The sequence below is a fragment of the Notothenia rossii genome (assembly GCF_949606895.1).
Source record: "Notothenia rossii genome assembly, chromosome: 3".
Lineage (NCBI taxonomy): Eukaryota > Metazoa > Chordata > Actinopteri > Perciformes > Nototheniidae > Notothenia > Notothenia rossii.
Window position 1 is genome coordinate 84,316,096 of NC_136901.1, and position 27,258 is coordinate 84,343,353.

A 27,258-nucleotide genomic window follows, 5' to 3' on the forward strand; every position below is an offset into this window, starting at 1 on the left:
ACAATAACTAACCGAGCATGTCTTTGGACTAATACATTATTTTGGAGCTCCATGGGAAACACAGGTTTCCTACAATTCCACGCATTTGGAAAAATGCACATGTGACCCGTTTCTAATTCCCACAGGAGTTGGCGGTTTGCAAATGTAAAACTCAAACTAAAATCTAAAGATTCTGTTTCTTTTAGGACTGCCAGCTGGAAATGAACACTTATTTTCCCTGGAGTGTTTACTGTGAAAAATGATGGATGTACTTTTGTGAATGATGTTTGGTATTTTCTTATAACCACTGGTTACCTGAAGGTTTTCTTCCCATACAGGATTTTATTACACATGTTTACATGTGTAAAAAGGGGGAGTGTGGGATATTTTCATTTAGGGACTGGAAGAAACCTGCCGCCCCAACTCAGATGTTCAATCTGACCATTGATTGACAGTTTTAGATTTAACCTGCTCCATATCTGAGGATAAGATACTGTTTGATTAATGTTGACATGTTTCTAATATTGATTGAGTTATAACAGGTAACACAGATGCAGAATCAGTGGCCAAGGGGCTACTGAGAGAGATGTCATTCCAGAATGAGAATGAGAAGGTGAACTGTGATAATGAAAACAATTTGGTAATATTTCAACAGGTATTAAAGTAACTGAGGTTTGAAATGTAGAAAGAACATATTACAGCTAAGTTAAAACATAGTAATGTAATGAGATAGAATTTAATTTAGACAACATCTTGTAACTAGCCTGGTAAAGAAGTAAAAGCCATAGACTGTTTAGATCGTTATGGGGATGTACATTTAATTTAAAGTCATAATAGAAAGACATTTGATGACAGTATGTTGAATTTCTGTATTCATTTTTCAGCTTGATAATATCCAAGCAGTGACAGGTAGAAGCAGTCTCGCCTGGAAATTATTCACTTTGTCAGTATCATGATTTTAGTTGTTTTTAATCCATAACATTAGTGTGTTTCTTTACCAGAAACATTAGCAGTTCATATTATATTTAGATTTTAAATGGGATCTCAAGGATTTCATTTATAATAACACAGATGCTTGTCAGGAATTCAGAGCTATTGAGATATGTTATTTAGTTCACCTGAAGATGTTGGGGTTTAGTTTGCTGACACAGGCCAAGTATTAGAATTCTGAAGCGGCCTACCAGTGGTGGGTCAAACCCCTGAGGGCCCAGAAGCACTGAGCGTAGACTTGAGGGGTGGGTATCAGATTTCTCCACACAGGTTGCTGACGCCAAAAGGGGGACCCGAGGAGCAGGAGGCCGACACAGCGGAGTTCGTCTGGCTGAAGGTCGTCAGGCCTACGTGACTCAACCCCAGGTTCTCCGGCCTCTACAGAGTGACCCAGAGGACATCTCATGCCGTCCGCCGAGGAGCAAAGGGGGACATCTGGTACTACTGGAGCCAGTGTGCGGCGAGGAACACTCCGGCTAGGACCTTGGAGGACATCAGGATGGACCTGGCTATCGTCAACGCGGACATCCCTACAGCAGACGACTTGGAAGCAGGCATCAGCGGACTGGAGGAGAAGGACCTCGCGGACATCCCTACAGCAGACGACTTGGAAGGAGGCGTCAGCGGGCTGGGGGACTTCTCGAGGCAGCAGAGGAGTCTACTTCTCTCTGATCAGATTAATCAGTTCCACCTTTGAAGGAAAGGCCGCATCTCCCCCTCCCTATCAGCTGCCCTTGTTGGCGTATTCCGCTGAGGGGGGGGGGGCCTGATGATTCAACAACACGCAAGGATGCTGCTGTCTGGCACTCAGGCTCTCACTCTGATAGTTTCTTAACTGTCATTGGAGGTTGTTTTCTGTTCTCAAAGGTTTAAGGAAGGGGGACAGACACAGTATTAAAGAAGGACAGTAGTTTTGTTTCAAATGTCTTATGTGTGTTGGTCTCGTTAATGCGAGACCAAAAGGGGGAAATTGAAGGATTATTTGAATTATTTGAAGGATTAAAGTAACGGGGTATGACAGGAAAGTAAAATCTGGTATATTCATTTTGGTGTCACCTTATATATGTTCATGTGTGTTAAATTTGAAGGGACAAAGTATCTTTTCCTCTCCCAATATATTGAGGTGAATTCTGTGTGTTTAAGAGAAGGATGGGAGCAGGAGATCTCCATATTTGGGAATAGTGCCAGACGCTGGAATGCGTCCCTCGTAAAAGAAGGATGGGTGCGTGGCACAATCTTGTAGCAGATGTGTATGTGTTTTCATTGAAGTAAATATGAATGCTACATGATTACTGGTCAACTATACCTCTGTTCTTATTCTTTCATGTGTGGGTACTAAATGGCTACAAACATTGTGGAGAAATTAGCTTAAACATCTTTTATTACTCTATATGAAATGGAAGCAGTTTTATGATAGGGACGAGAGAGCTGGAGGAGGGTAGCACATTCCAGGAGTTTCAGCATGTCAATTGTCAGGGGAATCGACTTGTTTTCAATAGAGGTGTGTGGTTAGTTACTTTGTGTTAATAATAGCAGTATGTGTAAAGGAAGCTGGAAATATACAATGTGAAACCTTTTATTTGAAGTAAAGATGTGAACAATAGCTCAAACAAATGGAAGGGCCATAGGTAAGCCTGTGAGAAGTTTGACTATTTGAAAAGCATCTCTAATACTGCTTAAGAGCATAGGTAATGTGTTCCTCGTTGTTATTGATATGAAAGTAATTAACATGTATTACGTATATTTAGCCAACTATAACAACTATATCTTAAAACATACTTTTAACTTGTGTGTGGCAGTCAGGAGGCGGGAAGATGGACTCAGGGACACAGGGCCATAAAGGAGATGTGTGTGTGCTGGCTAAAAGCTGCTGTGTCGCACTGATTGGGTGCGACAGGCCATGTGTTGATCTCTGCCAATAAGATGACCTCTGGGGGAAAGCACGTACACCTCCTCCTCCTGTGTTTTAGTATGAAAGACTGTGTTTTCCTTTGGTTCGCGCTCTTGTTTTTCACCAGCCGTTCCTGAGACCTGTCTCACACTGGGGGTAGAACCTGAGCCCGGAGTACTCTGCAGAGTGCTTCGTGATTTATTTGTATTTGTATCGTTACTGTATATCATTAAAGCAGGATTATTGTTTCACTTGTATTCTGGTGTTTCTTAATCCCTCCCTTCTCCCGAATTCACCTAGCTTGTCAAACGACACGCGGAGACGAGGTTGGTTTGCAACATCCACCAAATCTCCAACATCTCCCAGAACCTTTCCTCCTGGAGCAGGCATCTCACATGGGTAGAGTACGCCCACTACACGCGCCCCCACAGCCCCTACTGGGTTGACTCCCTTCCAGGCTGCCTATGGGTATCAACCTCCTACTTTCCCGTCACAGTCCCGTCCGCCCACGCCCTGGTTCGGCGTTGTCACCGGATATGGTTCGCCACCCGCAGGGAGTGGGGAACGCATGAAGGTGGCGGCAGATCGGAAGCGTCGGCCAGCTTCGGAGTACAGGCCCGGCCAGAGGGTCTGGCTCTCTACCAGGGATCTTCCCCTTCATGTGGTGTCACGGAAATTGGCACCTAGGTTCGTAGGCCAGTTCCCAGTGACCAAAGTAATAAACCCTGTCTCTGTCCACCTTCGTCTCCCCAGGTCTCTGAGGGTTCATCCCACTTTCCATGTGGGACGACTGAAGCCGGTAAAGGAAAGTCCCATAGTCCCCGCATCCAAATCCCCTCCACCCCCCAGAATGCTCAACGGCGGCCTGGTCTATATACGGTCAAGCGCCTGTTGGAGGTCCGGAACAGAGGCAAAGGGAGACAGTTCCTGGTTGACTGGGAGGGTTATGGACCAGAGGAACGCTGCTGGATCCCATCAAGATTTATCGAGGATCAGACTCTCATTAATGACTTTTTTCGCCAGCACCCTCAAGTTCCTGGGCCATTAGGAGTCGGCCCTAGAGGGGGGAGTACTGTCATCTCTCGCAAATTATGTCAGTTTAGTTAAGTGTTTTTTTGTCTTTGTCTAGTGATTTTACGCTTTAATTTTGAATAGTAATCTTTCCTCTCGTTTGAGATACTCTGACCTCCCTTCCTTGTGTGTCTCCCACTCCTGTGATTGTCGACCACGCCCCTGATTGTTTCCACCTGTTCCCCATTACCTGGTGTATTTATTGTCCTCGTCTCCCTCTGTCCTGTGCCCGTTCGTTTCGTTTCTTGTGACAGTCTACCAGCGTATCATGCCAGAAAGAATCCCAAGCAGAGCTTTGAGCCACGTCTTGTCTAAGTATTCTTATTTTCATGCTCCTAGTATTTTTTCCTCATTGAAGGGATTTTGTTTTGTTAGTGTTTTTCCTCATCAAGAGCGACTTTGTTTTGATACTGTTTTTCCTCGTTAACAGTGATTTAGTTTTTGTTTCCCACTGTTTTGGAGTTTTGGTTTGAATAAAACCTTTTTTTTGTAAAAACCTGTGTGAGTCGTGCAATTGAGTTCAAACCCGTTTATTCAGTCGTAACACGATAACGTTTACAGAAATACAGGATGCACAAAATCATATACTATAAGGGCAAAAAAGGAAAAACGTTGAGTACTCAGTCAAATCTAAAATACATGAAGGCATGCTTTGGAGTTCACTGCCAACAAACCAAGGGAGTTTTTGGTGTTTAAAAACAAAAAATCAGTGATACTCTACAATATTGTTCAACTTGAGAAAATGACAATGTTCTACCTTACAGAGAGCACTATCTCAACACATACTTTAACCTGTAAGTTCTTCACATCTCTTGGTTTTGGTGAGATTTCCTCTCACCTCTCCCCTACAGCTTTCTACCACCTACACTGTGGCTATTTCAATGTTATGAACCAAAACAGCTAGCCTACATAGAGTGAAATATACAGCATTGAGCAACTCCAACAATGTCTTTGGTGTGTGGAGCCATCCAACTCACTGCTGTTGCTCAGTAAGTATATCCAGTATGCAAACCAAACATCTTATTAAGCTACAGAATTAGTTTTCTGTGACCATATGGAATCTGCAATGTACTTGATAAAAACAGATGTGTTTGCTAGCTAGCAGTCGTCATGTTCCCACATTGCTTTCCTGGTGTGTTACACGATTAACCACAGCCATCGGTCTGTTGAATAGAGTGACACTGAAATAATGTCTCTGTGTGTGTATTTTTTGTTCTCATGCTGGTATGATTAAAACCACATTCTTAAAATGTGTCAATATGGTTTTGCTGTTTAAATAGGTCCTGTACTTCTTAGCTAAGCACCAAAAACTGAAAACATATTTTATTGTCTAATTAAAGAGGCTTCTTTGAAAAAAATAAAATCTCAGAACATAGAAAATGGTCCACAGGTTTTAAATGTAGGGGGGAGGTCATTGTATACATTTCAGCCAATCACTACAATTGCTACTTTGTAGACGTTGGTCTTCTTGTGAGCAAACCTTCATTTGGGTGGAAAGACATCAGTCGTGAGAGACGACAGAGCTGCACCACAATGATCGGTCAACTGGCTGCTTTGATTCTTCTTTCTACGATGTGTAAGTGCTATTCTTTACTCCTGTATGAAAGACAATACCATTTGATGATCTTAAAGAAGATCTCCTCCAATAAACCTTTTCTTTGTCTTTTGTCTTTAGCTCTGATTGAATCGGCAGAGGATCCTCACCTGATCTCTTTGGCTGTGGTAGAAGTTGGTGGAAGTTTTACTTTTCAATTTCCAGTTTTGGAGATCGAAGGCAAACAACTTTCTCTGTTCAAGCAGTCTCTTGGACAAATGGCCCAGCCAGTCTTTAAGTTGATTCTTGGCAAACTAACAGTTATTGAACCTTTTTTAGACACACGGTTCAAAGCAACAATAGGGAATACTCATTATCTTTTCACAATCAGAAATGTCAGTAAAGAGGACGAAGCAACTTATTTCTGTCTCACTGGATGGGCGTATTCACTGAGTTTTGGAACTGGCATCTTCTTGGCTGTGAAAGGTAAATATATATTACTTTCAGTTATTGTGTCAAGTCTCATGTCATACAAATAATTTATATGAAATGTTATGTTTTCTTTTACTGAATCACGCAGATCAGCGGAAATCTTTCTTCGTGAGGCAAGGTCCGAAGACTTTGCCTCACGGTCCAGCCCGGCGACTCAGTGACTCTCCAGTGTTCACTCCTCCCCAAAAACAACGAAAACGCAGATCAGTGTCCAGACGAACACAATGTGTACTGGTTCAGGTCTGGATCAGGAGAATCCCATCCAAGCATCCTTTACACTCACAGTGAGGAACAAAAGGAACGCAGTTGTGTCTTCAGTCTGTCCAAAACTATACACAGCTCCTCTGATACCGGGACGTATTACTGTGCTGTGGCTACATGTGGACAGATCCTGTTTGGAGAAGGAACTACAGTGGAGACAAGTACGTTTTAAAGTTGAATTCTGAAATATTTACTAAATTTTGAACATTAATGGTAGTCAGATATATTGAATAAATATTAATAAAGTGTATATAGAATATTAAATAAATGATAGATGCTAGTTTGCATTTATTTATGTTAGGATAAATATTTGTTCTAAATATCGATCTGCATAAGTCAAGTTGCATCTTTCAGTCAAACAGATTCACAGCTCTTTGATATTTTAAATCTTAGTCCAAGTAGATATACTGTTTTGTCATGCACTTGAAAAAGTTGGTGCAATAAAAAAACGTGTCCTTAAACAGAAGGCTCTTTTTTAAAGTAATGATTGATTGACAAAGCCAAATACATTCTCCAAATATGACAGTATTTTTAACAGACAATATTGACAGAATGGAAAATCTCTTAAAATTGGAATGAGGAGTTAAGTGCCTATTTTTCTAATTCCAGGATCAAAACTGGACGTAGTTGTCCTCGTACTTGGAGCATTGTTGGCCTGCTCTTTGACTTTAATCGTCATCCTTACTTTCTACGTAAATCGAGGAGTTTGTCGACACTGCAAAGGTAGGTTCCTAAATCATACAGCAATGTTTTAGGCATCGATATTTGCTCATGTTCTAAAATGTAGGAATGTAGTTTTATTGTAACTTCTGTTAATTTTACCCAGTAATAACAGGCCCAACATCAAATTGGGCTTAAACCCAAGCACATAACATTCATTCACTTTGTGTCTCCTACAGAGGCCTTTTTTATATGAACTGTTGAATTATTTTCTTCCCAAGCTTCCCTCTTTTTAATCCTCATCAAGCAAGTATAAGTATTCATTTATCAGTTTAACCCAAAGGATATACATTTTGAGCTTTGTGTAAAATGGTTGCGAGTTTGAGTCCTGAGTTATCTCAACATCCTTTCAAATGTCTTCATCTGTCAAAAGCAGAAATTCAACTTAAATACTTAACTCTAATCTTTATGCAGACATGTCATGTATGATGTCACCATACATGTACTCAACATATTCAGTGAACTCATAATTACAGTTTCATGTAGTTATATTTCTAAATTAAATTCAAAAGTAAAATTCCCACAAAAGGGCAAAACTCCAGACTCTACTTTGAAATTCAGCAGAAAATTGAACAATTCAACCCCCTCTTACATTATTTAACTTTTTCAGTAGCAACGTGTACCATCCGTAATCCTAGAGCCAACGAGGCAGCAGTGGACGAATCAACTGACCTGGTAAATATGTTTTGAACTTTGAAACTATGCACCAAATATGGAGGCAAAAAGCATCCTTGTACGACTTTAGACTCAAACATTCAAACATTAGACTTGGTTTGGATGAAGTGTTTTTTATTTTACAGGCCTACTATTTAAGGAATGTATGTTTAATAGACTATATGATTTGCAGGACGGAGATGAAGAGGCGGTAAACTATGCAGCACTGAATTACTCCACAAGAAAAGTGAAAAAAGTGAAGCAAAAGCAAGAGTTGCCACAGGAGTGTGTGTACTCCGCTGTGAGAGCAAACCACACACAGCACCATGCGCCCGTATGAGCTTTAGCTTAGCTCAGCTTTGCATGTTTTTAACAAATGTTGTGCTGTTAATTACTTTGCTTTATATTTTGCTTTTAAAAAGGTAGTTGTTGATGTGACAAGCAAGAAAGAACACTGCTTGTTGCACAGGCATGAGGAGGCGACTGAGAATGCCTCAAGTTGAAATCAATAAACTGTTCAAACACCCAGAGAGAATATGTGGGTAATCAATGTTCATCAAAAAGCAATGCTGCATCTAAGAGACTACACACCTGTACATTTTATGACTGTGCATCGTTCTTCAATCTGAATTTAAATAGATGTTGGTATACTTGAGCCAGAGTAGCCATGTGTGTTGTACTGTGGCTCATGTGCATTTCTATGATCAGGGCCTTGCAGTGGATGCAAATAATTGAAAATGTGTCCCCTTAATAATCATCACCCAGCAGCATATACAGTGACTCGGAAACAGAGCAGTTTGGAACCGTACTGTGTAGAATATATCGAAGTAAAAAGGTTTGCTAATATTGATTTAATGACAAAAATGGCTGGTTACTTTTAGTTCTTTGACGGATAAAACGGGTTGAACTTTGTATGAACTATATATCATTTTCAAAAAATGATAGTTAAATGTACTTTTGGTTATATGGCACACATATGTTAAGAAAAATAAATATGTTTGCTGTAATTGTATTAGTTGTTCTAATAGCAGAAGAAGAAACATGAAAACAGAAAACAATCCAAATGACTGCTTTTCACCAAAAATACAGTAATGAAGCTAAATTTGCTTTAAAAGAAAAAAACTATTCCTTTTAATGCCCCCTGGTGTACGGTACGGAGATGAGCAGAAAATAGATTATATGTAGAGGAAATAGAGTCTTCCTGCTTTGCTCTTCCAAGTTGATAAGACAAAGGGTGTACGGCGGCATAGAATCAGTGTGACGACAGTATAGATGTTTGACAGGCATTCACTAATATCTGTGTTTGACAAAAAAGTTCAACATACAGAAATGGAACAAAATGCATTTTATATTTAAATTCATTCAATATCACTTAAGCATAAGAAGAACAAAAACCATCAAACAAACATTATATGAATAATGCAAGCTAATTCCAACATGTTATAACAGCTTTAAACTGAAACACATTAACATTATATCACATTTGCTACAAAGACATCTGACACAGTCCAGTTAAAAGGTGCCGTCTAAGATTTAAATCCAATATACTACTAACAAATATCTACTCCGCTAGCTGACTGCATTATGTGCCTATGCTAAAAGAAGAGCTGGTTGTGATCCAGCCAATCAGCATCAGGGTGTTTATGCGTGTGCAGAGGACAGGGGAAAGGAGGGCCATGGATGTGTAAAGAGAAAGGCAGTGGGAGCAAGAGGCAGGGTAAATACGAAGGGGGACATTTATTTTAAGATCAAATATCAACAATCTTTCTTGAGAATCGCTGACTCCACATTTCACTCAGATCAAAAAGCCTTGGCAGTCGTGTAGACCCCGGGGCCAGTTTCAATCACGGTAAAGACGACAGTAGAATAAATCCACGGGTCTTCATTTCTCTAAGGAAATATATTACAAATTATTTGTGATGACAAAACTGATCGAGTTGCATCCTAAGCCTTTTGCAATGTTGATCTTACCTTCACATTCATTTTTGCAACATTTCCTTGCAGGTAAACAGCAGCTATGAACACAAGTTAAAAATAGATAAGGATGCCTTAGTTTGTAAAAACAATGATATTAGCATCATCTAAATAATATGTTATTCAGTGAGGTAACTTATTTTACCTTTATTATGGCAATAATCACACTTGTTTCTCTTGATGGCGTGAATAAGGATGGCTATAACAATCACACTAATGGCCGAGACCACAGACGGCAGAAGGAGAAATACATCGTCAGTCTGTAAATCACCAAAAGACAGTAAGCCGGTTCCTGAAACATGAAAGGAAAACACAATAACATTTAGTTAGAGTAAAACAAAATGTACTTTCACCCAAGAATATTTTACTTTACTTCAAATATTTCTTCACAATCAATATGGATTTGATTTGACTTTGTTTTGAATGTAACCTCTTATCAATGCAAATGTCCCTATCAAACACTTCAACCACACTGACTTAAACCACATGGGTTGCTTATTACAAACATGTGATGTACATCAATGTCTAAGGCCAGATAAAATAATCCCCAAGACATCTGCAATACTTAAATTACATTGGCTCGGTAACATACCAATTTTCTGTTTTGTTGTATTTCCAAATAATATCTCTCCACATGCGGCCACATCGCAGTGACATGTCTTGTAGAAGCTGTAGACACATTTCTTCTTTGAGGGTCCACCTGGTTCCTTTTCATGTACTTCAACACCGTTTCCTCGAGTATTATTCAAACTTTGATTAAAAGCCTTGAAACAGCACAGATTTTGTTCTTCTGGTCGTGTTTTGTTCTCGGAGTCGGAGAGTATTGAACACTGCAGAGTCACAGAGTCTCCAGGACGGACTGGATCAGTTGGAGAAACTGCAGTGCTTTCAGGTTCTGGGAAATTCAAAAAGTTTCAACAGTCAAACAAAAGATAAAATGCGATCATGATTTTCAAATCAAAGCTGCAATCAGTATTTGGTTAACAAAAACTGCATTGTATTATTACTTCATAATTATACCGTCTCAAATAAAAATGCCTTGAGTGAGATTACAAGTATCTCATTAAAGATACTTCCTTAGATGCAATTTATTGTTTCACTGGCTCTCTTATTTCTTGCTCTCTGTGAGACTGACCGTTGAGCGGCCCGACCAAGCAAGGAGGCAGAGGCAGAATGTCCAAAAATATAACCCGGCATGGGCATTTATTACAATCATGTGCACATAGTTCACCCAGCCTCAATCCTGCTCCTGCTCCTGTTAACGTGAGCCCAGCCTAAAGCCACCAGGATCTCACACACACTACCAGCCTCCACACAGACAGGGAAAACAGAGCCTAAATACCTATACACTAATTAGCACAACATGACACAGGTGGGGGGGGGAGCAATTAGACACAGGTGAGGGGGGAGGAGACAACACAGGGCACCAGGTGCACACAATCAGCTACAACATACATGGGGAACAGGGAAGTTGTCCTCAATATACCCCACACAGTACAATGATTATATCCACATGTCCACGTGAGCTCTAGTAACGGCGTCTCATCGTTACACTCTCAGACAATAAGTGTCGTCAATTTGAGCTCAAGTTCACATAAAGATGAATTATAGTTAACTTAGTAATGGTAGTTCAAAATGTGTGTCCCAATGTTGCAGTATAAAAGTGCATACATTTCTTTGCAAATCTACTTAAGAGTAAAAATGATACTGACAATAAACCATTTGTACGTTCTATTTTCTTATGTGGAAAAATAAACTAAAGTACATGAAACAGGAATTGTAATGTGTTACTAACTGTAATGAAATAAGAAGCGTATTTACCTTTAACTCTTAGGTCAGTTTGTGTCAGGAATTTGATGTTCTGTTGGCTTATTTGAATACAGTAGTAGACCGCAGCATCACTTAGCTTTGCTTCTTTAACATGTAGAACAAATAGTTCACGCTCTTCTGTAGATGTGATGCGATCATTACTCTTAAGGCTAAATGTCTTTCTTAAGACTTCAGGAAAGTCTCCAGAATCAATCCTGATCCAAAACAAGTTTCCCAAAGACTTGCGGGGACATGTCAGCTCCACAGAAACTCCAACACCAACAGTCTTTATCTCAAAGTTTGGTTTTTTTGTGCATCCTGAAAATACATTTTACATCAACCACAGAGAAAAAATGAACTCTCTCAATTATTGTAAACATGGACACACACATCTGAAAATCAATAGGACATTTTTACATGTAGGCCTACTTACGTCCCACTGCTAGCATCAGCAGTAAATAAAATACAATCCTCATTTTCTGTTTATTCCACTTGAGACTGGTGCAATTTTGATGCGCATTAAAAATGATTCACTATAATGTCATTATATCAAGTGGGAGGTAACAGTTTCAGAGCAATCTCATTGGCCTCCTAAGTTGCCTTTTACCACAGCGGAAATATAATGAACCATCAACTGCCTTGTGCAGCCTAAACACATGAAACAAAACCAACAGCCCACTTTTCATGTTGGGTTTCTATTGCTGACACAGAGTTAAAACAGTAAATGATCTGATGTTATTGTGAAATACTATTATAAACAAACCAAAGAGACAATATCACACAATACATTTTCTGTTCCATATATTTAGTATTTATTTGTTGCGTGGCCTTATCACCAGACATCCTCAACTAGCAAGCAGTAATATGTTTGTGATTCATGGGCTGTTGTATTTTCTTAACATTGTTTTATGCGATATATTAAGATTTTTCAAATGTTTCCACACACAAATAAAAAAATGTGCATAATAAACAGGTTGACTGAAAGGCACATAGTCCTCAGATACGCAGTTCATTTAAAAATATGAATCATAACAATAGGAATTCAATTGATCAGTTTGATTAATCTACATTTGGAAAGTATTTGTTATGATTGCACACTATGATGCCCACTCTGCCTGTCAGTCACCTGTAGCAAACATGGCAGACAGAGGAGAGCTCTTACCACATTGTATTACCTTTATACATAGTGGAGAGAAAGGCAAAAACAGCGCACCACTTTATTACAGATCCTTAAGTGTTATTTAATGAATACCAGGAACACCGATTTCAGTCAAACTCTGGCATTAAAAGTATTACTAAAACTGAGACCCCCATCATACCAGCAACAAACTGCCCTGTCTGCTGCTGTCTGACAGGCGGTGACGCAGCATCAGGTCTGAAACCACCAGACTCAGAGACAGTTTCATCCCACAGGCCATAAGACTGCATTAATGTTAAAATCCTCGATAACTAAAGCATGCATCTGTCTGCATCTTACACTTGATTTATCTTAAGGTTAATCACAATAAACAGTATTTTATTTTTTCACTATTTAATTGTACATGTTTATAGACACCCTGCATTTACTTGGTCACTTACAACATTCTCTGCATTATTTAGTTGATTGTTTTATTTATTTCTGACATGTATATAATAGTTAACGTCATAAGCATTACTTGCCCATTGGTCTTGCAACATAATCTGCACTATTCTAATGTTTCTTCTTGCACTTAATTCGTTTTTATCGTTGTCGAACCTCAGCTTCGCGTCGGGCCGAACCACGCCCCTTAGCTGTGATATAATGAGCATATACCACGGCCTGTCGTGAGTTATTGCTTTTATAAAACGGTTACCAAGTGTGGCAATATGAAAGAAAAATACACACTCTAATTTAAATAGTTTTTATTCGTAAATAATGATGTTGAAAATAAAATAGTCCCTCCGTTGCCTTCTGCACGAAACATAGTGCGAGGTGGTTGCTATGCAACAACACTAACAGCTAGCGAACATATTAGACAGAGAGCGTTGATCCATTATTTGGCTATTTATTTACATTCATTTGTATGTTGCCGTTTATTGTGCACCCACTGAAAAACTGTCCAGCATCAGTAGCATGGCTTACGAGGTCACTTGTGGCTGAGGTTATACAGGCTGTTGCTTGGCGTGGCGAGGATATTGCTCCACTTTCTCCGGTCCCCGAAATTCGGCTTCCAGTAGTTCTGGAGAGAGCCGTGTCCAGTTGGTCTACCTGCTCTTCAAGTAGCTCTGCATGTCGTCGTTTAGGTGCTTTTTCTCTGGACATAGGCACTCCTCAATCCACTCCTCCATAGTAAGACCCCCCCGGAGGTCGAAGTTAATCTTAAATGTTTCCATCTTATGATTTGTAAGGTTGTTTCGTAACGGAAGAAATAAAATATATTTATATAACGGACAAGTCAAATCAAGCAATCTGATTGGTCGATAGCGTTTTTGCGGACCTTTTTGATTACAGATTTGAAAACATCATTGCTTGCTTTAAAAGTAGCACAATTAATTATATCAAACCTTGGAAAGTATCTAGATATCCCTGCCCTAATGCCAAAGGAACTGCACACTGAATATGTTTTGTCGTTTGATGTCTATGTCTGGACCGCTGCGTAAAAAGGAGGGTTTCTGCCCCGTTACTTCTCCGCTGCTTTCTTGTTCCAATTTGTTTGCTTTTCATCCCAACTGTATACTGTGTTTCTCAGGCGCGGAGGGATACTGACTTGTTGTGAAAAGTAACTTACAATTCTAGCCGTGGTATACGCTCAGTATATCACGGCTAAAAGCCAATCAGATTGCTTGATTTTACTTGTCCGTTTTAAAAATATATATATATTATGTTGCATTGTTGGAGGAGCTTGGGATTTAAGTTTGTCATTGCCATATCTACACTGGAGTATTGTAGGCTTAGAAGAAGCCTCAAAGCATACCTTACCTTGGGTTCCTCAGCCTTTTTTGAAGTATTCAAATGTTACAGAGCAATGCTGTTGCTTCTAACAAGTGAAATCATATGCTTTGGACCTTCTACTTTTTACTTTGTGTGCACAGCACTGCCTGCATTTGGCAAGCTGACAGAAACAGATTGACATGCATTCACAGTCACTACTGACAGACAAATGATGCATGAAAACTTAGGGACTGTTGTGGTTTGGCTTCAAACTAAGGTGTCAACAGAGAGGGGCTGCTGCCTTTCTCTCTCTCTGTTTTAGCCTCAGGAAACTCGGCATGCACTGCTGATTTTAAAAGTGGAATAATAAAACATTTCAGTAAAGGGTAAAGTCATGACATGATCGTCTTTTTGTGAAGTGCAGGACTTAAGTTTGCCAGATAATCAACAAAAATGCTGAAAGCTTTACAAAAATCTGCTCCACTGCGCTTATAGCAGAGTACTCTGGCAGATGCATAATAGGCTAGAAGGATGGAGGTTTTCAGTTGCCCCCCACCATTTTTCATGCTGTACATTTTTTGACATGTTTTATAAAGTTGTGGTGACTAAAACACGGACATGCAATCGGTAAGTTGCAGTTCATGTTCAGTATATTAGCAGCTGAGCCACTGCCCTGCCATGTATTTCATTTGTCACCATTTCCCATGTGTAGTGATTTCACACAACACGAAAATCTTCGACGTACCGATGAACTAGATAAACATTGGGGTATAAAAAAACTGACTAGGAGACATCCTATGGAAACATTTGTCCAGTTATTTCACTCTGGATCAATGTGTGGTCTGAACGGCAGACCCTTGTCCCAATTGTGGCTGAAATGCACGTTTCATATATACATAACTAACAGCATGGGTTAATGTTGATGGTCAAATGAGGGACATGTTGTATATTTTAAGAATGATTTGTGAATATCTTTACCTTATTTATACCTCAGACTTTGCACAAAATCTAATACAACAGTTATACACATAACAATTTGAGTCATGTAACCAATTTACTTTATTTAAAAAAAGGTTATACAATGATTTTAAGCAGATTGGACATCAGTTCAAAATGACACTGGGTGATCTGGAACTTAAACACTGATGGTTTAGTTACAGCCGGAGAACTGACAAGACATGTGCTGCCGCCACGAGGTGACACAGCGGTTGCCAAACCAGTTCTGAAGATCTCTACCCCAGACCCATGTATTTAGCTGGTTCTGAGAGAATAATCAATATTGAGCATAACAAGATAAAACAGGCAAAGCACTAAAACACCTCTATCAGCTGACGCCAACAGGCAGGAATAGGGAGACAAAACACTGAGAGCACAGCAGCCCAAGGTTGCAGGCCTGTGCTCAGTGAGGGCAGTACAAACTGACTGGGTCAAAGTTATGGGCCTAGGAACATATATCCCCAACAGTAAGCTTTAATCAGAAAGTCCAGTATATTGTTAGTCCATCACTGTATACATGACATCGGTGTAGATCGCCTCTCCCTCTGCTGATTTTTTATTCTTCCTGTTTGCTCTGCCAGTTTTCCTCTTCATGAAGCTGTGTGCAGAATACATTATTGAGTCCTCCTCTCTCTGCAAAAATGTATGGAAACATTATTGAGGTGACAAAAGTTATGATTTACATGTAGAAAAAATGAGTCAACAACTATTTTCAGTCACATCTTTTCTTTTTGACCGTACCTGCTGCCTCTGCTGATCACCGCTGGCTGGTACGGGATTTGTTTGCAGAGAAACAGAAGCTGTATTTTGAAATAAAATACATTTGATGACACATGATGTAGATACAATTATACACATTTGTAATGTAAATATAACGTAAAAAGGTGAGCTTTGCCAAATGTCTGATTGATTGAGGTATGAGACACTTCTCTTACCGTTGCAACAATCACAAGTTTTCATCTTGATTATATGAATCAGGAAGGCGATAACAATCAGACTTATAGCAAAAGGAGCAGCTAACAGAACCAGAACTACGATGGCCTGCTGCTGATCCCACAACTTAGGTACTAAAATCATGGAGAAAAGGAGAAAATGTGAACCATTTAAAGTGTTTTTACAATTACATTACAATGCATGACATTTGGATTTTGGTTGATAAGGGTTTCTACCATATTCAAAACGAATGATTATTAAAGATGTGTAAACGCTCTGCAGTTACCTTCAATGTCCAGTTTTGTTCCATTTCCAAATAATATCTCCCCACATGTGGCCACAGCACAGTAATAAGTCCCAGCATCAGAAGAGCTCACGTCTTTAGAGAAGTTGTAGATACATTTCCGTGGAGAGCTAGCCTCAGGACTATTCTCACAATCATCTCTGCTGTTTTTATGGCTGTAAATGACACTGGGATGAGATTCATCTGATCCGGCTCTGAACCAGTGCACTCTGGTTTCTCCTGGACAAGTTCTGCTCTGAGATTCAGAGAGGACTGCACACTGCAGAGTCACAGAGTCTCCCGGAAGGACCGGATCAGACTGATGGCCTTGAATAATGGCAGTGATATCTGGTTCAGGGCCTGGAAATTATAAATATATAGATAAAGTATACGTTTTTAAAGAAAGGTGAAATCTACAATTGCTGTATTTCATTTCAGAAATCATTCACGCATTTCCCTGTGAGGTAATTTACAATGTGTGGGTAAATATAAAAGATAAAAATAGTAAGCCGACATATCAAGCAAAAGGGGTTTAGTACATAACACATTAAAAAAGTAGTAAAATACAGTTATGTTATGTAGCAGACAGTAATAACAAAGATAAACAGTTTAAATGATTTACCTTTAACTCTCAGAAATGTCGCATTAAAAAATGTCATGTCAAATTTGTCTACTTTTAGGCAGTAGTAAACTCCAGTATCGCTTGGCTCTGTTTTATTTATTTGCAGGAGAAAGGTTCCAGGCCCTTGTTTTGCTGTAATGCGAGGACTCTTGTTAACACCATCATAATCAAAATCATATGTTCCTCCCAAGGCTTCAGGGACGTTTCCAGGTCCATGCCTGATCCAGAAAATGTTTGTTGGATCCAAGGATTTCTGGCGTGAACAAGTCAAAGTCACATCATCCCCAACACCAACAGTCTTTGTCTCCAAAATCTGATCGTGTGTGCATCCTGAAAAATATAATAAGCACACAGATGATTGCTTTGTGATACATTAAGAATAATTAGCACCCTGCTGAATGATTATCAGAACATGACAATTAATATACTATATCTCAAGTCTAGATACTTACGCCCCACTCCAAGCATCAGCAGTAAATAAACTATGATCAGCATTTTCTGGTCAATCCACTCGTGGCTGCCGGTAAATGAAATCGTATTCGAGTAGATTGGCCTTAATGTAATCATATGAAGTGGGAGGTTACAATTTTAGAGCAACCTGATTGGCCTCTCCTTATTTCATTGTACCACCACAGTGGAAATGATATCACCCTTTGTTTCAACCTAAACACATGAAACAAGAGCAAAAGCAAGCTTCTGTTTTTATGTTTCATGTTTTCCTTTAACTGCACAGAGCGTAAACACACAAAACAGAACAATCGAAAACAATGTTGATTTTCTTTTCATTTCCAGATGGACTTTTTTGATGTGGTGCAATATTGCCACTGTCCAGTATGATGTACACACGAGTGGCAAACTTAGGAGGAGCTAAGCAAACAAATACCTTTTGAAGCCACTTAAATGTGTTTGACCCAGACCATAGTGTTTACTTTTGACCATTGAGCAATTGTGTTACCAGGATTAACTTAAGAAGAGAACAACATTAAAGGTGGGGTATGTAATTTATTTCAGAAACACTTTTTGTTATATTCCATGGAATGCTTTTAATATCCTGATAGCAGTAGCCGCGTTCACACCGGAGTACTTTTCCCACTTTAGTTCCGATATAGTTCCGAAATGTCGCGTTCACACCAAAAAGAGCCGGAACTAAAATGAGTTAATGAGAACCTTTTTACCCCCTTTTCTGTCCCTGCTAGAGAGCAGGGACTCTCATGCGGCTCTCTTGTGAGAAAAGAGCTATATTTCTGATTGGCTGGGCGGATTGCAAACCACGCCCCGTAAAACTCAAAAAAGTGTTGTGAAGCCACCATTTTATTATCCTCGCATTAGCATTATTAGCATTAGCATTAGCCCAGCGCAGAAACGCAGAGAGACTAACTTATGGCAACACAAAATAAAACATGGGAGCGTTGGAGATGAGGAGGTGTCGGCGTTCTGGCGATTTACTCGGAAAGCCAGTCCCCAACTCTGGGGACTTCCGGCCGGGGATTTCGGACGGCAGTATACGCCGTGAAGTTGTTTGCAGCCTGCCAGTAAACCCAAAGCAGAAGAAGAAGAAGAAGTGACGTCAGCGGCTTCATTTGCCTAATCCACCCACAGGGACTTATTCCGGTGTGAACGTGATCTGTACTTAAAGAGTTCTGATGAACTAAGTTCTCATGAACCTTTGTGGGAAAAGTACTGCGGTGTGAAAGCGCCTAAGGGATATATTAAATGCTTTGACAATAAATACGTAAAAAAATGTCATCTGTGGAAGCCGTAGCGCTGTAAAAAGCACGACCAATCATTTTAGCCTGCCCGGCTAAAATAACTGGATGGCCTCCCTGCTTGTCAGCCTACCATCTGTGCACACAAACTTATCTCGTGCCCTCATTGGTCATGTGCGCGTCCGTGTGTGTTGGAGGAGGGGCTCTGTAAGGAAGGCTGAAGGAAGAGGCAGATTTTTTTCGGCTGCGTAGTTTCAAATTCTAGCGCACTCAAGCTGGTTTCCCCAAAATTACATACCCCACCTTTGACATAATTATAATAATATGTGCATACTTCCGCCAATTGTAAAAAAGAAAGCTGTTTAAAAGATGATCATCTTTTTCTGGTTTATTACATTACATTATTACATGTCACGCTTTACCCAAAGCGACTTACATACACTCAATACCGTGGGCAATCCCCATCACACATTACAGCACCAGCAGTTAGGTTTTGACATGATTCATTGCTAAAAATGAACACGCTTAAAGACAATTTCCTGGTCACAGAAATGTGGAAGCAATGTTTTGTATGCTGGCTAATAACGGAAGATACATTTGCAGGTAAAGGTTGCTCCATTCTTCTGTATTATAGTACCAAACAGTTTGGGGAGTTACAGATTTTAAAAAAGAATGTTCAAAGTTTAAGCAACTTTAAAAACACTCCTACGTCTCCTACAACGCAACATTTTTTAAATAAGTTTAAGCAACTTCAAGAAGACTCCTACATCTCCTATAACGCAACTTTTTTTAAAATAGGTTTCCTGATATAATATGCCTAGGTCTTTTAAAGTTGATCCCTCCAGTTAGTAATGGTTGCTCCTGTAACAAATGTGTTTGATGGATGTGGTGAAACAATGCAGAAAAGTCCATTATGAATGTATCCAAAGTAGACCAGTTTAAGAACTGCCTCTTATTTGATGAATGTGTAAGCATACACACTAAAGGAATTGAAACTGAAACTTCCTGTGATCCTGTGCTCTGTAGCAAATGATTAACTCTGACACTTTCAGAATTGGGATTACAAAAAATGAAGATGTAGTGTTTCTTGACAACTCAAAAGGTGTATGGAGAATATCATTATAAATATAAATAGCTTATCTATCTATATGGCCAACACTTCCAGAACATTTGTCAGAGCTGCAGGTTGTGGTTTGTGGCTTTCTTCAGGGTCAACAGTTGTTGACATTGACAACAAGCCATAACATGCCTTGTACTTTCACACAAACAGTCAGATATAAATGCTTCACACTGACAACCAGATGATGCATGGAAACTTCAGTGCTGCTGTGGTTGGGCTTCACACTGAGGTGTGAATACAAAGAGGGGTTTGTACCTTTCTCTTTCTATAAACTTCAGGAAGCTGGGCTTGCACTGCTGATATACTTTTGTTTGTTTCAAATGGCAAGTGGAATACCACTAGTCACACTATGTGATGATCCTTTTTGATTTAACCTTTCTGCAAGTTATTGCCTTTTATCTGTAGTTGCAGTTAGTCAGGGGAGGTGCCCATCATTTCCTGGTCCAACCCCCGTCTTTCGGTCAAAGCAGGAATTTGAACCGTGATCTAACATGGTGATAAAATGGCTGCCTGTCTAATTTAATGTTTAATGAATCAATACAGTTAGAAGTTAAATTAGATAGATGCCTCTGCATCTTTAGAAATAATCTTGAGATAGACATGTTTTTACTTCAAATGAGCATGTGTAAAACTAAAACAATGATGAAGGATGCTGAAGTTTCATGTAGCTCTCACTTCACTTTACATCCTGTTGAAGCCCATAGTTCTGAGTAACAGCCTTGATGCTTGGTCAAAGGGTGGAGAGATGGCCCACCACAACGCATGACTCTCAGTGTAGCTGCTGCATGTGGCTTTGCTTCTTGTTCTCAAGCAGAAGGTCTTTACAAAGGGATGTGAGATCTGAAAGGTGGAGTGCTCGATTCTATGAAGTAGTTGACTTCTGACTTTCTATTTTGTATTTAGAACAACAAACATTGTCTTTTGCAAATAAATATCAATTGTGTGTGAATCACAAAATATTCCCAATGTGTTTTGTCAGCCATGCTTCGGTCTCTCCCTCGTAAAAACACATTGCAAAAATGAAACATAACATGTATGCTGTGTAAAATATTATACACCACTTCTTTCTCAGTGGAAATTGTCCACAGGTGTAACGATAACATGGTTATTTGCAATAAGAAAGGAAATGGCCTAGTCCCTTATGTTACTGGTTTTACTTTATAATGCTATAATGCATTGAAATGTCTCTTGTTAAAAAGTAATTGTTAGGTTTAAATCCTGATACATTTGGTAACGTTAGATAATCACAAATGGTCAAGACTGGTTGTAGGATTATAACGTTTACAGAAATACAGGATGCACAAAATCATATACTGTAAAAAAAAGGAAAAATGTTGGGTACTCTAAAATACATGAAGGCATGCTTTGGAGTTCACTGCCAATAAAGCAAGGGAGTTTTTGGTGTTTAAAAACAAATAAATCAGTGATACTCTACAATATTGTTCAACTTGAGAAAATGACAATGCTCTACCTTACAGAGAGCACTATCTCAACACATACTTTAACCTGTAAGTTCTTCACATCTCTTGGTTTTGGTGATATTTCCTCTCACCTCTCCCCTCCAGCTTTCTACCACCTACACTGTGGCTATTGTAATGTTATGGAACAAAACAGCTAGCCTACATAGAGTGAAATATACAGCATTGAGCAACTCCAACAATGTCTTTGGTGTGTGGAGCCATCCAACTCACTGCTGCTGCTCAGTAAGTATATCCAGTATGTAAACCAAACATCTTATTAAGCTACAGAATTAGTTTTCTGTGACCATATGGAATCTGCAATGTACTTGATAAAAACAGATGTGTTTGCTAGCTAGCAGTTGTCATGTTCCCACATTGCTTTCCTGGTGTGTTACACGATTAACCACAGCCATCGGTCTATTGAATAGAGTGACACTGAAGTAATGTCTCTGTGTATGTATTTTTTGTTCTCATGCTGGTATGATTAAAACCACATTCATAAAGTGTGTCAATATGGTTTTGCTGTTTGAATAGGTCCTGTACTTCTTAGCTAAGCACCAAAAACTGAAAACATATTTTATTGTCTAATTAAAGGGGCTTCTTTGAAAAAATAAAATCTCAGTAGATAGAGATTTCGAAAGAAAATGTTCCACAGGTTTTAAATGTAGGGGGGAGGTTATTTTATACATTTCAGCCAATCACTACAATTGCTACTTTGTAGACGTTGATCTTCTTGTGAGCAAACCTTCATTTGGGTGGAAAGACATCAGTCGTGAGAGACGACAGAGCTGCACCACAATGATCGGTCAACTGGCTGCTTTGATTCTTCTTTCTACGATGTGTAAGTGCAATTTTTTACTCCTGTATGAAAGACAATACCATTTGATGATCTTAAAGAAGATCTCCTCCAATAAACCTTTTCTTTGTCTTTTTTCTTTAGCTCTGATTGAATCGGCAGAGGATCCTCACCTGATCTCTTTGGCTGTGGTAGAAGTTGGTGGAAGTTTTACTTTTCAATGTCCAGTTTTGGATAACAAAGGCAAAATACTTTCTCTGTTCAAACAGTCTCTTGGACAAATGGCCCAGCCAGTCTTTAATGTGATTTTTGGCAAACTAACAGTTACTGAACCTTTTTTAGACACACGGTTCAAAGCAACACAAGGGAATACTCATTATCTTTTCACAATCAGAAATGTCAGAAAAGAGGACGAAGCAACATATTTCTGTCTCACTGGATGGGCGTATTCACTGAGTTTTGGAACTGGCATCTTCTTGGCTGTGAAAGGTAAATATATATTACTTTCAGTTATTGTGTCAAGTCTCATTTCATACAAATCATTTATATAAAATGTTATGTTTTCTTTTACTAAATCACGCAGATCAGCGGAAATCTGTCTACGTGAAGCAAAGTCCGAAGCCAGAGTCAGTCCAACCCGGCGACTCAGTGACTCTGGAGTGTTCACTTATCTCCAAAAACAACGAAAGCGCAGATCAGTGTCCAGGTGAACACAATGTTTCCTGGTTCAGATCTGGATCAGGAGAATCCCATCCAAGCATCCTTTACACTCACAGTGAGGAACAAAAGGAACGCAGTTGTGTCTTCAGTCTGTCCAAAACTATACACAGCTCCTCTGATACCGGGACGTATTACTGTGCTGTGGCTACATGTGGACAGATCCTGTTTGGAGAAGGAACTACAGTGGAGACAAGTACGTTTTAAAGTCTATTTAAATTACATTTGAATGTTGTTTTTATATGTATATAAATATTAAGTGGATAAGTTAGAGTGGATAAAGTCATTAACTAAAACTACACTTAGCAATTATTTTATTGAGACATGAATTATAACTTATGAACGAATCTCCTTTGAAACTCATCCCTTCGTAAGAATGACTTTTCTCAGATTTCAAATTACTGATATTTTGTTGCGGTGTACGTCTAAAAAGTAATACTTCCTTTGTTTCCTTATTTAGGAGATTCAGAAACAAAACTGAACCCAGTTGTCCTTGTGCTTGGAGTGCTGTTGGCCTGCTGTGTGACTGTGATTGCCTTTCTTATTTTCTATGGATACCGAAGGAAATGTTGTGAAAATTGCAAAGGTAGGCTCAGAATATTATACTTTAGTTTCAGTTATGCTTTTTTAGGTGGAACCATAACGATCTAATAATCTTGAAAAAATTGCTTGGCTGTGAAAACAGACAATGATTGTAAGGATGGCAGTTTTCACAAGATTTTAAATTGGCTCTAATAAATGATGAAATTATGGAAAATCCATCAATATAAGATTTTTGGCTCAACATAGTGTGCATTTGTGTTTCTATTCAATCAATGAGATGACGGTTCTAATAGTCAAATACCTTTACTTGTGTAAAACCACCATGGCCACTACTACTGACTCAATAATATAAACTCCAGAGCTGTTTGTTTGTTTTTTGTGTCATACTGTTACATAATTGTAAACCTGAGGTCACTTAATCTATTGTTTTGAATGCAAAAGGATACATTATTATATTTGATTGTGTGTAATACAGAATATCCTATTGCAACAGGAATTATTGAACATCTGATCCCAGAAGTACACATTATCCAGGTAGCCTTGAGAACATAACATTATCCCTTACTGCTTAAAGCTCTGAAGGAGTTCATCAGATTAATCACAACAACACTGACGGTGAATTAAGCAGATTACAAAAAGTCATAATCATGTGTGTGTACTCTGAAACCCTGTTTTACATTCAAACAGGAGCAGTGGGTGCTTCCCATCATCGTGGACCCGACATGTCAACTGGGGGTCAATCAAATGACATGGTAAATATGTGGTGGTGTGCTTTTTATTTGTTCAAGTCACAGATTATAATCAAATTATAAAACAAAAGTATAATAAACCAACTGATAAGTAGCTAAACTTAATGTATGTTATGTATTCCTGATAAAGAGTGACAAGGTATAAATATAATTACTGATGGCTGAACATTTGACAAAAGAAAGTGTGTAAAGATCACTGCAAAGCAGTCTATACTATAGACATGGTCTATATGTTAAAGTCACCTAATCGCCCAAAAGTTTTTTTACTTGACGCACATTTTTATTTTATTTTGCAGGATGAAGAAGTGAAGGCAGTGACTTATGCATCAGTGGATTTCTCAACAAGGGAAGTGAAAAGAGGACGGAGAAAGGAGAGGGAAATGCCAAAAGATTGTATGTACTCTGTTGTTAGATCAGATCACTACAACCAGCCACACCCCTCTCTTTAGTCAGAGATTCGTGTTGCTTTCTGAATGTGTTGATACAGGAAGTGTTCCAGCTTTACTGTAAGGTGTCATCTAGGTCGACATGTCTGTGGAACTGTTTCCTTCTGATTTTTTGTTGACATAATAAAACTTGATATTTATACTGTCCCCGAATATTGAGTAACTGTATCTTCATTAAACTACTACAACATACACAGTATGCCTGTGAGTTAGGTGTTAGCGTCCTTAGATAAACAATGCTTGGATTTCGTCCTTCATCCAAGTCTGCGGTGAGGGACTCAGGGCAACAAATCTGTAGTCCAGTTGAAGGATAGTTACCTTTTAACTGATGAGCGATATATATTTATGGTTAGAATAAAGATAAAGATTTGTGTTAAAATCATAACGACTCATTATAACATAACAGCAAAAACAATCATCATGCTATTCCACAGGTCGATGGTTCATAGTGGTAGCGTAATGTTGTAATGATGCCTCGTCCCCTTTATGACGTTAAAAAGATACAGAGTTTTCCCTTTTGTTGCTGTGAACCGTGAGTCAGTAAATTGTTCAGTTACTGTTGCTCTTTCCAAGAATAACGGTAAAGTCGGGTTGGGCCATATGCTCAAGAAACTGTTTGAAAAAGTACATTATTTTGCCTTCTGTCTTCAAAACTGGACATTAAAAAGGTCGCCCATCTTCAACCACAGCCAACGAGATCAGGTGAGAATCCTTTTAGCGGTGAGAGGAAATGTGACCAAACTACACAGAAAACAAAGAGATCTAAATATTTGTGTGAAAAAGAGGGATCTCACTAAAAGGTTGAGCTTTGCCATTTTATTAAACTAAACAATAAAGAGACTTTTAGTATATTTTCATTTAACTTGAGAGCATGATATATTTTGTTTCTTCAAGGTTGAGGCCATGCCATAAATAATTGTGATAAACCAATGAATAGTTACACCTAAGTTTCAATGTCCACTGAGAAAGAGTTAGTATCGTGCATGTTATACATCTCACATCTTATCTTACATTTTTGCCATGTGCACTTTGAGACACAAAGTGAGAAAAAAGACGGAGTGAAAAGTTGTGTATCTGTTCACCACAACCTCACTTCTGTTCATAGAAACATGACAATATTTTATGTTGCAGGCACACTCTTTCTTTGTTAAAAGACATATTTTAAATGTTGTAATGAAAAACTCAGAGGACAACTAGATTCAAGATTCCAAGGTTTATTGTCATAACATATACACAACTATGGTCTAATAGTGTAATGTAATACTTAAAAAGAATAAAGCACTCAATCTTTCAGATCTCACATCCCTTTGTAGAGACCTTCTGCGTCAGAACAAGAGGCAAAGCCAAATGCAGCAGCTACACTGAGAGTCATGCATTGTGGTGGGCCATCTCTCCACCCTTTGACCAAGCATCAAGGCTGTTACTCAGAACAGACCTGCTTATGGGCCTCAACAGGATGTGAAGCGAGGAGAGAAGCTTCAGAAGCTTCATTCTTTAAGTTTGACTTGTTCCTTTGCTCATTCAACAGAAAAAATAACGTTTGTTTCAGATGCAAAAAAAGCATCTACAACCATGTGCAATTACGAAATTAACATATAATATATGGATATTTGACATAGTTTGTTATTTATTCATTCTCCACATTCAACAGGCTGTCTGTTCGTCAACAACTGACTTTAGCGAGGCTGTCAAGCATTTTGGGGATAATCAGACGAAGTTAACTGAGATAACGGTTCAAACTCCTGCTTTGATTAGACCAGAGTGGGTTCAGTGAATGATTGGCACCTCCCCTCTCGGACTGGGACTACAGATAAAAGGCATCAACACGCAGTAAGGTGAAATGAAAAGGGTCATCACACAGTGAGATGAGTGTATTTCACTTGCCAACGAAGAAATACTAAAACAGGTAAATCAGCAGTGTAAGCCAAGCTCAGCTTCCTGAGGTTTATAGAATGATAAAGAAACAATTCCCCCTTTGTATTCACACCTCAGTGTGAAGCCCAGCCACAGCAACGCTGAAGTTTCCATGCATCATCTGGTTGTCAGTATGAATGAAACTGTTTGTGTGAAAGTACAAGGCATGTTATGTCTTAACATGCCTTGTACTTATATATAAATAGATATACATGCTTCACAATCAACAATTGTTGACCCTGAAGAAAGCCACAAACCATTATGCTGCTCGGACAGATGTTCTGGACACAGATAAGTAGCTAATTTTCTAATTCTATTCTCTGTACACCTTGTATTCAAGAAACCCTAACTCTTTCTTCTTGCTAAATGATAATGCCAGAGTGTTTTATGTCAATTGCTTTGTAAATAGCCATCAGTTGTTTTTTTTAGTTTTAGTTTTCCTTGGTTTACATTCCTTGGTTTCTTCCGTGAGATAAACATATGCAGGTCAGAAATTGTGTCAGGATGAATGTGTTCCTGTGATAATCTGAGGCTGTTGATCTGCTGCTTCCTCTAACAAGCTCTCTGCAAAGTGTGCATGTGTTGAGGATGGGTGGTTTGACAGCCCTCCTCTGCACGCTGTGCTCTTCCTGCTGAAGTGACAGGCAGAGGGGGCGGGTCATCAGAAATTACGTGGAGGTTAGATTGGCTGGCTTGCACACTAACATG

The 27,258-nt window shown here is 39.1% G+C and overlaps 1 protein-coding gene and 1 long non-coding RNA gene across 2 annotated transcripts in view; one reads left to right on the forward strand and one right to left on the reverse strand.

Annotated features, from left to right (window-relative positions):
* LOC307032122 (uncharacterized protein) overlaps positions 1 to 27,258 on the forward strand; it is a 171,620-nt gene that overhangs the window by 141,503 nt on the left and 2,859 nt on the right. The gene's annotated exons all lie outside the window — the stretch shown is intronic.
* LOC307033571 lies at positions 8,685 to 10,813 on the reverse strand. The gene is made up of 4 exons (XR_013806558.1): positions 10,159 to 10,813; positions 9,712 to 9,858; positions 9,564 to 9,607; positions 8,685 to 9,482 (listed from the first exon to the last, which is right to left on the reverse strand). It is a non-coding gene; the product is annotated as an uncharacterized lncRNA (long non-coding RNA).